This window comes from Eumetopias jubatus, unplaced genomic scaffold, assembly GCF_037043125.1.
Source record: "Eumetopias jubatus isolate StellerSeaLion01/CBP00866 unplaced genomic scaffold, mEumJub1_p1.0 scaffold_10, whole genome shotgun sequence".
Taxonomy (NCBI): Eukaryota; Metazoa; Chordata; class Mammalia; order Carnivora; family Otariidae; genus Eumetopias; species Eumetopias jubatus.
Genome location: NW_028274816.1, coordinates 67,749,826 through 67,764,267, shown reverse-complemented (window position 1 = coordinate 67,764,267; position 14,442 = coordinate 67,749,826). Strand labels below are relative to the sequence as shown.

Here is a 14,442-nt window from a genome sequence, read left to right as displayed (position 1 = left end):
AACCCATCCCCCCACCCCCCTGTCTCAATCCAGTCTTAATCCCATGGAGGTTTCAGGGGAGTTTCGAAGGCGTGGACAACGAGTTACAAGAGTGTGATGGGGGCTATGGTGCTAATCCTCCATATCATTTATTGAGAACTTACTAGGTGCCAAGAACTTGCCCTAAGACTTTAACTGTGGCAACTCCTTTCATTCTCCTAACAAGCTGTGAGCTGGGTACGGTTATCAAACCCACTCACGAGAAGAGAAAATGGAGGCACAGAGAAGTTAAGTGAATTGCCCCAAAAGCTTCCTGCTGGTAAGTGGCCAAGCTGAGATTCAAAGCCAGGCCGTCAGCCTCTTGAGTGCTTTGATAGGGCTTAGGAAGCACCGAGAATGGGCATTTAACCAGGCCTGGGACAGTCAGGGATGGCTTCCCGGAGGAGTTGGCCCCTCAGTTGAGCCTGAAGGCAGAACAAGAACAGACCACCGAGCAATGAAATAGGAAATGGGTGTCAGGGAAGAGGGAAGGGGCTGAGCAATGTTTGGAGGCTGGAGAGTGGGTTCACCCTGGCTGCAGCCAGGAACGTGTGCCACGGGGCAGGAAACCAGGTCCAAGTGGTGGGTCAGCGCCGGCTTGCGGTCATACCAGTTCGTACCTCACCCCAAGGCGAGGCCAGTCCTGCCCTTCCCCTGCCCTGTGGGCGCTGGCGGACAGGGTGCAGGGGAGCTCCACAGACGGCACTGGTGGGGACTCCGGAGTAGTCCCAGGCCACCCACCTCAGCTCCTAACACGCAGGTGCAGGGCGGGAGGAGGTGCCCCTGATTTACATCCTACAGGTTGGGGGGGAAAACCCAGGAAGTGCAGCTCAGGCACTAATCAAATCTCAGGCTAATAATAAACCTCCTGAGTAATGAGCGGCTTGGGCCGGAGCAGGCGAGGTGGCTGGAGCCGGGCAGCCCAGGGAGAGTGGCGTGAGTAGCCAGGTAGGCGGCCGGATTGGGGGGAAGTGGGGGTGAGGAGGGCTTGGCCAGGGGCACCCCGCATGGGTTCGGAGGGATTTGGTGGGCACAGCACCCACAGCAGACGGGCAAGCTCGGGTAGTCTGGGGGTCGGCCCATGCCTCTGCACGTGGAGAGCCCCAATTTTGGGGGCTTTGCGGGTCCGCACCTTGCATTCCAGGAGAGGAGCCGGGAGGTTGGCGGGTCAGCACATAGGCAGGAATTCCGTCTGAGACACCCCCGAACCCAAGCTGGCCAGGGCACCTGAGCCAGGTTGGCCAGGACGTTTAAAAAGTATTTTATTTTGAAGCCAAAGTGGAGAGGAGAGTTTAAGGCACTTTCAGCATACATCCCGCAGCTTTGACAATTAGCCAATATGGCCCACCTTACATCCTCCGTGCCTGCCATGTTCCCCCACCAGCCCCACTGGATCATTTTAAAGCTAATAGCAAATAGCAAACATTGTATTGTTTGATTTGTGGATACCTCAGCATTGATCTCTAAAAGCCTCTTTAAAAACCAAAAACCGAAAAATTAACCATCATGCCCTGACCAACTCAAAAATGAATGACACCCCTCCCCCGCCCAGGGGCAGCCTGGGTGGCTCAATCGGTTAAGCGTCTGCCTTCGGCTCAGGTCATGATCCCAAGCTCCCGGGACTGAGCCCCACATCGGGCTCTGCCTGCTTCTCCCTCTCCCCCTGCCTGCTGCTCTACTTACCTGTGATCCTTCTCTCTCTCTCTCTGTCAAACAAATAAATAAAATCTTAAAACAAAAACAAGAAGAAGAAGAAGAAGAATGACCGCCCCCTCCCCCGCCAGTATTACTAAATAGCCTGTCAGTGTTGAGATTTTCCAACTGTCTTATCAACGTCTTTTCCAGTTGATTTGTTCAAATCAGGATCTGACATGGCCCATGTTATGCCTTTGATTACATGTTTTAATCTAGAACAGTTCCCATCTGGTCTCCTTCCCCCCGCCCCCCTGCTATTTATTTATTGAAGAAGCTGGATAGCTTACCCTGTAGAATTTTTATCAGGGTTTTAAAGGTTCGTTCGAAGACACAAACCAGGAAGCATACGTTGCTGGAGCAGATGGGTCCAAGTCCGTCACTGTGCACAGGGGACCCCAAGGCTGGATTTGAGGGGCTGTCAGGGCCTTGGGTGGCCCGGCCTGGGTTCATGCACGGCTGGCTACCGCTCTGTCCGGCTCACATCAGTCAGGGAGTATATCTTTTCTCTGATTCCTTTTTAAATCCAGTGACTATGTCCCCAGACATGTCCCCAGCTTAGGGCTCAAACGTATAAAATTTCTGAGAGGCTCGGACCAGGCAAGGACCAGAGGCCACGTTGACTCTGGGTGAAACTGCCCGGGCCGCCAGGATCACGGGCTGGCGACCAGTCAGAACTGTGACAGGGCGCCGAGTGTGGCTGCCTGGTGCAGCCGAATCCGCCCTGGCCTGGAGTCAGGGGTTCTCACTCCAGGTGTTCACGGACTCACTGTGTGACCTTGGATGAGCCCTTCCCCTCTCCAGGCTCTGTTTCTTCAGCTGTACCATGAAGAAGGGTCTCTGCCCCACCAGATGTCCCTCGAAACTTCAAAAGGTCTTTGAACTTGCCAGAACCCCTCTTGAGGAGTCCCAAGCAAAGACTCGGAGAAGGGCTGCAGCTAAAAAAGCTTTGCCTTTCTTTAATCTGGCATTTTTCAAACTAATTTGACCACAGAGGTCTTTCTTGGTACGGCACCTCTTAAGCCAAGCACATGAGGAACCACAGGCAGAGGGCTCCAACCATCAGCCCTCCTGGTGCTCTCAGGTCGCAGGGTGCAGGAGGCTGGGGGTGTGAGCCTGGTCCACAAAACCAGGCGTGCAAGAGGAGTTCTTCCCGCCTTCCCTCTATGTCAACAGAACTTTCTCAAGCTTCTATTCTGCCTGGCCAGTGTCAATCTTGGGGTTTTCCCAGTCCCTCTTTGGGGCTAGATGATGGTTCTGGGATTTTATGTAGGTCCAGATGGTGGTGGAGGAGTGGGGAGCAGGTGGCCAGCTAGGTCCTATGTCCCCATCAGGTCCCACAGCTTGGTGGCCTCCAGACCATGAATATGTCTTGGAAGCTCTCTAGGGCTGCCCTGTCCAATCTAACCCACGGGCCACCCTGCCATCACTTCACAGGGGGCTGGGGTGGGTGGCAGCACCCTCTCTCTCCTCTCCCCAAGTGAGGGAAGGGTCAGAGTTCTCTTTAATTTTGTTTGATCCTTTTGTATTTTCAATTTGTTTTTTGAGTAGATAGTGGTCACACATTGGAAGCACAGAAAGTATAAAAAGGTATACAATATGAAGTCTTCCTTCCATCTCCGTCCTTCATCTATCCAGTCCCTGCTTCCCCTGGAAGAAACAGCTTTCCTGACATATCATTTACATGTCATAAAGTTTACCCTGTTAAAGTGTACGAGCCAATGTTATTTAGTGTACTTGCAGAGTGGCGCAATCATCACTATAATCTAATTTTAGATCATTTTCATCACCCCACAATCTCCATTCTTCCCCACCCCAGGCCTTAGGTTACCACTAATCTGCTTTCCGTATCTACAGATCTGCCTGTTTTTATTTTTATTTTTATTTTTTAAAGATTTTATTTATTTATTTGACAAAGAGAGACACAGAATGAGAGGGAACACAAGCAGGGGGAGTGGGAGAGGGCGAAGCAGGCTTCCTGCCGAGCAGGAAGCCTGATGCGGGGCTCGATCCCAGGACCCTGGGACCATGACCCGAGCCGAAGGCAGATGCTTAACGACTGAGCCACCCAGGCGCCCCTTGCCTGGTTTTTTTTTTTTTTTTAAGATTTATTTATTTATTTGAGGGGGGAGGGGCAGAGGAAGAGGGAGAGTGAGAATCTCAAGCAGACTCCCCACTAAGCACGGAGTCAGATGCAGGGCTCGATCCCATGACCCTGAGACCACCGCCTGAGCCGAAATCAAAAGTCGGCCACTTGACCAACTGAGCCACCCCGGAGCCCCTAGTTGCCTGTTTTGAACAATTTTATAAAAATTGAATGTGGTGTTTAGCAAACTGCCTTCTTCCTCTTAGCATGATGTTTTTAAGGTTCATTCATGTTGTAGAATGTATCAACACTTTGTTCCTTTTTATGGCCCAATAATATTCCATTTAATGGATATACCACATTTTATTTACCCATTCATTGGCTGATGGACATTTGAGTTGTTTCTACTTTTTGACTATTATGAATAATGCTGCCATGAACATCCGTGTTCAAGTATTTGGGTGGACATGTTTTCATTTCTCTTGGGAGTGGAATTGCTGGGTCTTGTGGTAATTCTATGCTTAACATTTTGAGGAACCACCAAACTGTTTTGCACAGTAGCTGTACCATTTGATAATCTTGCTTCATGTATGAGGGTTCCAATTTCTCCACATCCTCATGAACACTTGTCATTATCCCTTTTTTCATTATAGCCATTTTAGTAGGTATGTCAGTGTGGTTTTGATTTGCATTTCCCTAATGACAAATGATGTTGAGCATCTTTTCATGTGCTTATTAGCCATTCACATATCTTTTTGGAGAAATGTCTAACTCCTTAACCTATTTTTAAGTTGGGTTGTTTTTCATTATTCAGTTATAAGCATTCTTTATATATTCTGATCCCTTAACATATATATGGCTTGCAAATATTTCCTCCCAGTCTGTGGATTGTCCTTTTATTTTCTTGATAGTATTCTGTGAAACACAAATGTGTTTAATTTTGATGAAGTCCAATCTCTCAATCTTCTCGTTAGTCATTTATGCATTTGGTGTCATTGCCTAACCCCAAGTCGTGAAGATTCACTCTTGTTTTCTTCTAAATTTGTCATTTTAGCTCTTTCATTTAGATCTATGATCACTGTGAGTTAATTTTTTATTTGCGTATGGTGTGAGGTAGGAGTCCAAATTTTTTTTTTTTTTTTTTTTTTTTTTTACACATGGCTATCCTGTTGTCTCAGCACTATTTGTTGAAAAGACTCTCCTTTCTCCCATTGAGTTGTCTTGGTACCCTTATGGAATATCAATTGACCATAAAGGTTAGACTTTATTTGTGGACCCTCATTTCTATTCCATTGGTCTATGGTTATCTTTATGCTAGTACCACACTATCTTATTTATTATTGCTTTGTAGTAAGTTTTGAAGTTGAAAAGTGTGCGTCTTCCAACTATGTTTTTCTTTTTTGAGATTGTTTCGGCCCTTCTGGGTCTCTTGCATTTCCATATGACTTTAGGATCAGCTTGTCAAATTCTGCAGAAAAGCCAGCTAGGATTTTTTTCATTAGGATTGCATTAAATCCATAGAAGAATTTGGGGAATATTGCCATCTTAACAATATTAAGTCTTTCAATCCATGAACATGGGATGTCTCTCCATTTATTTAGGTCTTTTTAAGACTTCTGTCAACAATGTTTTGTAGTTTTTCATGTACATGTTTTGCACTCTTTTGTTAAATTTATTCCTAAGATTTTTACTTAAAACACCATTTTTTTGTTTCTTAAGTTTCTTTATAGTGTTTCTTTGTGTATTTGCCAACACTTATAGATTTGAACTTTCCCCCTTTTTGCAAAAAGGAAGAAAGGTTGGAAGGAAGGAAAGAAGGGAGGGAGGGAGGGAGGGAGGGAAGGGAGGGAAGGAGGAAGGGAGGGACCCTATGAGCTATGCTGTTATGTACCCTGTTTATTTTTATTTTTGTTTTCCACATAATATATCTTGGAGTTCTTTCCATAGCAATATATAAACAGCTTCCTAATTCTTTTTTTTAGAGATGCACAATAGTCCTGTATATAAGCATGCTGTAATTTACTCATTCAGTCCTCTACTGATGGGCATTTGGGTTTTTCCAATCTTTGCTGATACAAATATTGCTACAATGAATTTATTATTTCACACTCTGGGATAAACCCCAGAGTTTAATCACTATATGACTGGTATACGCATCAGTAATTTTGAAAAATGTTGCCAAATTACCCTCCACGGGGGTTATCCCTATCCCCCTGCCTTCCATAGTGAATAAGAGTGCCAGTTTCCTCATGACTTAGCCAAATCCAGATGCTTCTGGATTTAGAGGGAGGTCTATTAGAGGGAAGATAGTATCAGCATAGTTTGGATCCACCTATCACTTAGGAATGAGACCAGACATGTTTATGATGTTTTTCCCTTCTGTGAACTGTCTGTTCACTGTGTTTGCCCAATTTTCCATTGGGTAGCTGGCCTTTCCTCTTCTGTTTATAGATTTGAACTGCAATGATTTGTTTCCATTTTTCATTTGCCTTTAGAGTTTTCTAAAGATATTTTTGGCCATGTTTGGGTTTTTTTTGTTGTTGTTGTTGTTTTTTGTTTTGTCTCCTTATTCTGTGTAGTCTATTTTATCAGTCTTTTTTTTTTTTTTTTTTTTTTTACAGATTTTGGATATGGGGTCATAGTTAGAAAGGCCTTTCATACTCCAAGGTTACAAAGAAATATTAGATCATTTTTTTCTCCAGAACTTTTTGTAATTTTATTCTTTTTCACACTTAAATCTTTGGCTGGGCATCTGTTTTTTTCTTGTTGTTGTTTTGGTTTTTTGCTTTGTTTTGTTTTGATATAGGGGAAATTATTTTCTGTGCTGGTTTCTGGCCCGGTTACTTTGTCTCTGCCAAGAATCCTCTCCCCTAAGTTTTAAAATCAAAAGCCTAGATTTCTGCTTTCCCCTGTCTCCACACCAGGACATCTCTGTCCTGAGTCTTACTTGAATGGAGGAAATGCAGGCAGGAGAGAGGACAGAGTAAAACCTAAATATTGTCCCAGTCCAGCTATCTGTAACACAGTGCAAAAATGGAGACTGCTTTTCATTCCACAAGTCTTTACTGAGGACAGTGATGTCCAAGGTCATTTATAAGCATTTATCAAGGACCTACTATGTCCTGGTGTTATGGGAAGCACCGGATTCAGAGAGGAATGAGACAGTGTAAGGAGGCAGAATGGCTACACCCTCAAATGTAAATTACAAAACAAGAACTATCACCAGGTGGACATGCTCAGGCCACATGGTCATCCAGGAAGACACATGTGAGACAGCTCAGAGGAGAAGCAAGGGGACAAGGCAGCTATGGGGACAAGTGTTTTTAGAAAATTATTTTGCTTAAGCCTTAAGTTGAGATTGTGGGAGCAGTTCCCAGGCCTGGAGGACTAATTACATGATACTATCGTAATTATTAATAATAATATTCTATCATTATAAATGATTCTATGGTTTTATATTACCATAAAATGATTATAATTGTGACTATAATTAATCCATTATATTTTATACCACTTATATCAGACAAGTAACTACCACTTGGCAGCTGTGTCTCAGGCATGTCACGTACACGTCCTTGAGAGAAGTGTACCTTCCATTTTGCAAATAAGGTGCCCTTTTGCAAGGTGATTCAGTGGGGACCCAGAGCTGTGCTTTCCCCACCACACGCAATTTAGTTCTCTCACACTTGTTCTGCCACTGAAGTGTGGCAAATCAATTTTCAAAAAGAGCTAACAGGAGGCAAAAATTATAATGGGTAGAAATGGTCATCCCCTTCTTATAAACCAAAACTGAGAAAGTGACTTGACTAGGATTCCCAGGACCTAGTTTAGTTCTGACTTAGATCCTGCATGGGGATGGTGGGCTCACCACCCTGAGAATCTCTGAAAGGTAGTGTGGGGTGGGGGCTGGCAGGGGTCAGCCTCTGACTTGTGTTCAGTATTTCAGAAGAGCCTGGTAGGAAATCACACACAGTTAACTGAAATGAAAAACCACCTTCTCATTTCCTTCTTTGTCTCCTCCCCTCCCCTTGTCCTTTTACTTCTCCCACCACCCACCCCAACCCCTCTACCTCCTCTTCCTCCTTCTTTATGTGAATAAAAGCAAGGTCGTAAGTGGTCATTGCCAGTTTTCCTGTGGGTGCCCCAGGTGTCCGGCTCTGACCTCCTCCAGGGCACACACCCCGTCTCTTCACGTTGGAATCGCCTCCTGACCCCACCCCACCAGTGACAGCTTAGCTCAAAGCCCCCCCCCCCCGCCCAGTTCATGCTGTGTTTACTCAAAGATTGGACGAGAAATTCCTCCTGTCTTGAAGCCTTTATTGTCCTTTCTTTTCAAGTCACACTGACAGATTTTCTTGGCAAAATTGTAAAGAGTAAGAAGGAGGAGCTGAGATCTACACCCATCCTGCTCCTTTCTCATGAGAACGGGACCCTCTCCCCACCATGGAGAGAGATACGGAGTTGTCTTAGGCCCTTGGGGCAGGAATTGGCCCTTTTAGTCTTCCCTTGACCCAGGTCCAGGCCTTGGCCAGTACAGTACTCAATATTGCAAGGAATGGCAGTATTAAGGAGGGCAATAGCTCAGAGGGTTAACCTTTTACTAATAGCGTAGTATCATGCCAGGTAAAGCACTTGCGATGAATGTAATACTCACAATGGCTTATGAAGTAAGCAATAACACCCTTATTTTACAGATGAGGATACTGGGTTTCCAGGAGGTGAAGTTCTGCCCAAGGTCACACAGCTAGGAAAACGCTGGGCCTAGGACATACAGGCAGTGGTTCCCAGCCATTGCTACCTCATAGCTTCACTGGGCTCACTCTTGAATAGTCTCAGAATATAATAGGCATACACAGCTAGTTCTTGACTTTTCAATTTTATACATTATGGATTAACTTCCTACTTTCTAAGATAAGAACTCAACTCTTACATCACCCTCTGTGTACACACAACCTCTCCCTCCACCCAATCTCCCAGAGCGCTGTGTTTAGTTAGTGGAGACTGTTGAGCAAGTCTGGTACAGACAGTGGGGCTGACTCCATGGTGGATAAGGCAGGACCAGCAGTGTACTCAGACGGCCTGGCACATTTGCCCACTCTGATGCCCTCAGGGTTTCCAGAGAATCCATCAACAATGGCAATTCTTTTGGATCCCTTTAGCCAACCCAGGTGTTCAAGGATAGACTGCCCTCTTGGCTGCCAGCTAATCAGTTTGCCCCCAAATGTAAAACCCTCTACAGTTTTGTTCTTCCTTTTCTTCGTCCTCTCTTATAAGTTCTGGTATTGCCTTTGTTCATTGACAGTGGTCTGATGGCTGTCTCCACTCACGCAAATGAGTAAACTATTTTATAGCAGACATAATTCAAAGTCTCCGAGTTATTCATTGACAGTTGCTCACACATTTATGATGATGTGGATTTTGTTCACAGCTGAGCCATACATGTACTATGATTTCCCTGGGCTTGAGAGTGCCTCAGTTTTCTCTGCACGTATCAGTAATTTATCCTCAGCTCTGTGACAAACTCAGCCTGTCAGTTTGCCAAACATACTCACTTGTCTATTGTTGCAATGTTTTCATTGGAGACCTTCCTTTCCTCTTTTCTCTTATTTTAGCCTGGATAGGATTCCCTCTAGGCCTACAGGCAGCTGTCCCCAGAGACCCCCTTCACCAACATTCTGAGAATGTCTACCTTCACCTCTTAGCTGAGATGCATCCTGTGTTTCTCCCCCACTCCCCACTGGTTTGTTTACTCCTTGCCTTTGATGGAGCATATCTCCCAGTTACTTACCAAGAAATGGTGCATGATGGAAGATAAAAGTTTTGAGACTTTGTATGTCTCATAACATCTTTATTTGACCCCACACTTAATTAATAACATGTGGTGTTTTAGACTGAAAACATTTCTATCATAAATTTGGGGCATTATGCCACTATCTTATTCCTTCTGGTTTGTAAAATATACAGAATAAAGTTAACCATTTTAGTCATTTTTAAGTGTGCAATTCAGTGGCATTAAGTACATGCACAGTGTTTTGCAACCATCACCACTATCTATACCCAAAACTTTCATCCTCCCAGTTTCCCCTTCCCCTAGTGCCTGGTAACCTCTAGTCTGCTTTCTGCCTCTATGAACTTGCCTATTCTGGGTATCTCATGCAAGTGGAATCATACAATGTTTGTCCATTTGTGGCTGGCTTATTGCACTTAGAATAAGGTCTAGAAAGTTATTCCATGTTGCTGCACGTGTCAGTAATTCGCCCATTTTATTTTATTTTTTTTTAAAAGATTTTATTTATTTATTCATGAGAGAGAGAGAGGCAGAGGCAGAGGGAGAAGCAGGCTCCCCGCCCAGCAGGGAGCCCGATGCGGGACTCGATCCCAGGACCCTGGGATCATGACCTGAGCCGAAGGCAGACGCTTAACTGACTGAGCTAACCAGGTGTCCCAGTAATTCACTCATTTTAATAACTGGATAATATTCCAGTATAGATAGCACTTTTTACTTATCCTTTCGTCTAGTGATGAACAATTGGGTTTTCCACCTTTTGGCTATTGTGAATAATGCTGCTGTGAACGTTGGTGTACAAGGATCTGTTTGAATCTCTGCTTTCAGTTCCTTTGGATATATTCCTAGGAGTGGAATTGCTGCACCAAATGGTAGCTCTGTATTTAACTTTTTGAGGAACTGCCAAATTGTTTTCTATAGTGGTCGCAGCCTTTTGCATTCCTATAATCAATACATGAGAGCTCCAATTTCTTCACGTTCTTGCCAACACTTGTTATTTTTCCCTTTTTTGAAAATAGCCATTCTAATGAGCATGAGGTGGTATCTCATTGTAGTTTTGATTTGAATTTCTCTAATGACTAATGATGGTGACTGTTTTTATATGCTTATAGGCCATTTGGATGTCTTCTTTGGGGGAAATGTCAATTCAAGTCTTTTGTCCAGTTTTGACTTGATTGGTTTCATTTTTGGTTCTTAAGTCTTAGTACTTCTTTATATCTTCTGCATATTAATTTGTTATCAGAAATCTTTGCTCCCATACTGTGAGCTCCCCTTTTTCACTCTTTTGATGCACAGAAGTTTTAAATTTTGATGCAATCCAATTTATTTAGGTGTTGTATCAAAAGTGTCATTGCCAGATTCAACGCATGAAGACTTCCCATGTTTTCTTCTAAAAGTTTTATAGTTGTAGCCTTAAGTGTAAGTTTTGATGCATTTTAAGTTAATTTTTGTATATATTGTAAGGTAAGGGTTCAACTTCATTCTTTCACATGTGGCTATCCAGTTTTCTCAGCACCATTTATTGAAGATTGTCCTTTCCCCATGGAAATATTTTGGACCCCTGTTGAAAATCAATTGACTATTTATGTGCGAATTTATTTCTGGTCCATTTCTGGACCATTCCACTGGTCTGTGTGTCTCTCTTTATTCCGGTATTACCCTACTTAACTGTTTACTTTAGCTTTGGCTTTGCAATAAGTTTTGAAATCAGGAAGTGTTGGTCCTCCAACTGTTCTTATTCTTCAAAGTTGTTTTGGCTTATTCAGGGTCCCTTGCAATTCCATATGAAGTTCTAGGATGAATTTATGTATTTGTGTAAAAAAGTTATTGGGATTTTGTCAGGATTACATTGAATCTGTAGATCACTTGGGGTAGTGTTGCCATCTTAAGTCTTCCAGTCCATGAACATACGATGTCCTTTATTTAGGTCTTTAATTTCAACAATGTTTTGTAGTTTTTCAGTGTATACTTTTTGCCATCTTGGTTAAGTTTATTCCTAAGCATTTTATTCTTTTTTTATGCCTTTGTAGATGGAATTGTTTTCTTAATTTCCTTTTAGAATTTTTTTTGCAAATACATATACTTGTGTTTCAATTTTGTATCCTACAACTTAACATTAGTTCCAACGTGTGTGTGTGTGTGTGTGTGTGTGTGTGTGTGTGTGTGTGTGTAACTTTTAGGGACTTTACATATAAGATCATGTCATCTGTGAACAGAGATAATTTTACTTCCTTCTTTCCAATTTGCATATCTTATTTCTTTTCCTTGTCTGATTGCTCTAGCTAGAACTTTCAGTACTATGTTCAATTGATGCAGTAAAAGTGGGCATTCTTGTCTTGTTGCTGATCTTAGGAAAGAAGCTTTCAGTCTTTCACCATTGAGTGGGTCAGCTGTGAGTTTTTCGTATATGGTTTTTATCATATTGAGGGAATTTTCTTCTATTATTACTTTACTGTTTTCTTTTTTTAATCATGGAAAGGTGTTGAATTTTGTCAAATCCTTTTTCAGCACCAATTGCAATGAATGTATAGTTTTTCTTTTCACTCTTTTAATATGGTATATTACACTGATTGATTTTTGTGTAATGAATCATAGTTGCATTCCAGGAAATGAAAATCCCACTTTTTTTGTGGTGTAGAACCCTTTTAATAAAGTTGTTGGAATTTATTTGCTAATATCTTGTTGAGAATTTTTACATCTATATTCATAAGGCATATTGGTCTGTAATTTTCTTTTCTTTTTTTTAAAAAGATTTTATTTATTTATTTGAGAGAGAGAGAATGAGAGATAGAGAGCATGAGAGGGAAGAGGGTCAGAGGGGGAAGCAGACTCCCTGCTGAGCAGGGAGCCCGATGCGGGACTCGATCCTGGGACCCCAGGATCATGACCTGAGCCGAAGGCAGTTGCTTAACCAACTGAGCCACCCAGGCGCCCTGTAATTTTCTTTTCTTATGTTGTCTTCATTAGGCTTTGGTATCAGTGTAATGCTGACCTCATAGAAAGAGTTAGGAGGTATTCCCTCCTCTTCAATTTTTTAGAAGAGTCTGAGAAGTATTAGTGTTAATTCTTCTTTAAATGTTTGGTTGAACTCACCAGTGACACCATCTGGTCATGGGCTTTTCACTGAGAGGTTTCTGGTTACTGATTCAATCTCCTCACTTGTTATATATAGACCTGTTCAGATATTCCTTCTTCATGTGTCAGTTTTTGTAGATTGTACATTTCTAGGAATTTGTCTATTTATCTAGGTTACCCAATTTGTTTGATGTATAATTGTTCATAGTATTCTCATAATCTGTAAAATCTGTAGTAATGTCCCTACTTTCATTTTTTTAAATCTCTTTTTTTTCCATTTTATTTTATTTTCATCATGATAAGTGTACCCTTTAATCCCCTTCACCTATTTCACCCATCCCCCACCCACCTCCCCTCTGGTGACCATCAGTTTGTTTTCCATAGTTAAGTCTGTTTCTTGGTTTACCTCTCTCTCTATTTTCCCCCTTTGCTCATTTGTTTTGTTTCTTAAATTCCATATATGAGTGAAATCATGAGGTTTTTGTCTTTCTTTGACTGACTTATTTCTCTTAGCATAATACTCTCTAGCTCCATCCATGTCTTTGCAAATGGCAAGATTTCCTTCTTTTTTATGGCTGAGTCATATTGCATTGTAGATATATACCAAATATCTATTTGTCTATCCTTGGACACTTGGGCTGCTTCCATAGTTTGGCTATTGTAAATAATGCTGCAACAAACATAGGGGTGCATGTATCCCTTTGCATTAGTGTTTTTGTGTGTGTGTATATATATATATATATATATATATATTGTAAATACCCAGTAGGGCAATTCTTGGATCCTAAAGTAGTTCTATTTTTAATTTTTTTAAGATTTTATTTATTTATTTATTTGACAGAGAGAGACACAAGGAGAGAGGGAACACAGCAGGGGGAGTGGGAGAAGGAGAAGCAGGTTTCCCGCTGAGCAGGGAGCCCGATGATGTGGGCTTGATCCCAGGACCCCGGGATCATGACTTAAGCCGGAGGCAGACGCTTAACGTCACCCACGCGCCCCTATTTTTAATTTTTTAAGGAAACTCCATATTGTTTTCCACAGTGGCTGCACCAATTTTCCTTCCCATCAATAATGCAAGAGGGTTCCTTTTTCTCCACATCCTCACCTACAGTTGCTGTTTCTTGTATTTTTTATTTTATCCATTCTGACAGGTGTAAGGTGATATTTCGTTGTAGTTTTGATTTGCATTTCCCTGATGATGGGTGATGTTGAACATCTTTTCATGTCCCACTTTCATTTCTGACTTTAGTAATTTGAGTCTTCTGTTCTTCTTAGTCAATCTGGCTAAAGGTCTGTCAATTTTGTTAATCTATTCAAAGAACCAACTTTTGGTTTTGTTGATTCTCTCTAGTACAGTTTTTCTGTTCCCTATTTTATTGATCTCCACTCTAATCGTTATTATTTCTTTCCCTCCACCATCTTTGGGTTTAGTTCACTCTTCTTTTTTCCAGTTCTTCATGGTGTACGGTTAGGTTATGATTTGAGAATTTCTTCTTTTTTAGTGTATGCGTTTACAGCTGTAAATTTCCCCTTTAGCATTACTTTTGCTGTATCCCATACCTTTTGGTAAGTTGTGTTTTCATTTTCATTTATCTCAATATTTTTCTAATTTTCCTTGTGATTTCTGCTTTGGTACAGCAGTTGTTTAAGAGTATGTTGTTCAATTTCCACATATCTGTGAATTTCCCAGTTTTCCTTCTGTTATTGATTGTTAGTTTCATTCCATTTTGATCAGAAAAGATACTTTGAATGGTTTCAGATTTTTAAAACTTGTTAAAATTTGTTC

General features: G+C 42.2%; 1 protein-coding gene across 1 annotated transcript in view; it reads left to right on the top strand.

Moving 5' to 3' along the window:
• The first annotated feature begins 859 nt into the window (after positions 1-859).
• Positions 860-14,442, top strand: part of TNFRSF13B (TNF receptor superfamily member 13B) — a 34,168-nt gene continuing 20,585 nt past the window's right edge. Inside the window, exon 1 of the mRNA XM_028089459.2 lies at positions 860-966. The gene's annotated coding sequence lies outside the window, so the exon portion shown is untranslated. The remainder of the gene's footprint in view (positions 967-14,442) is intronic.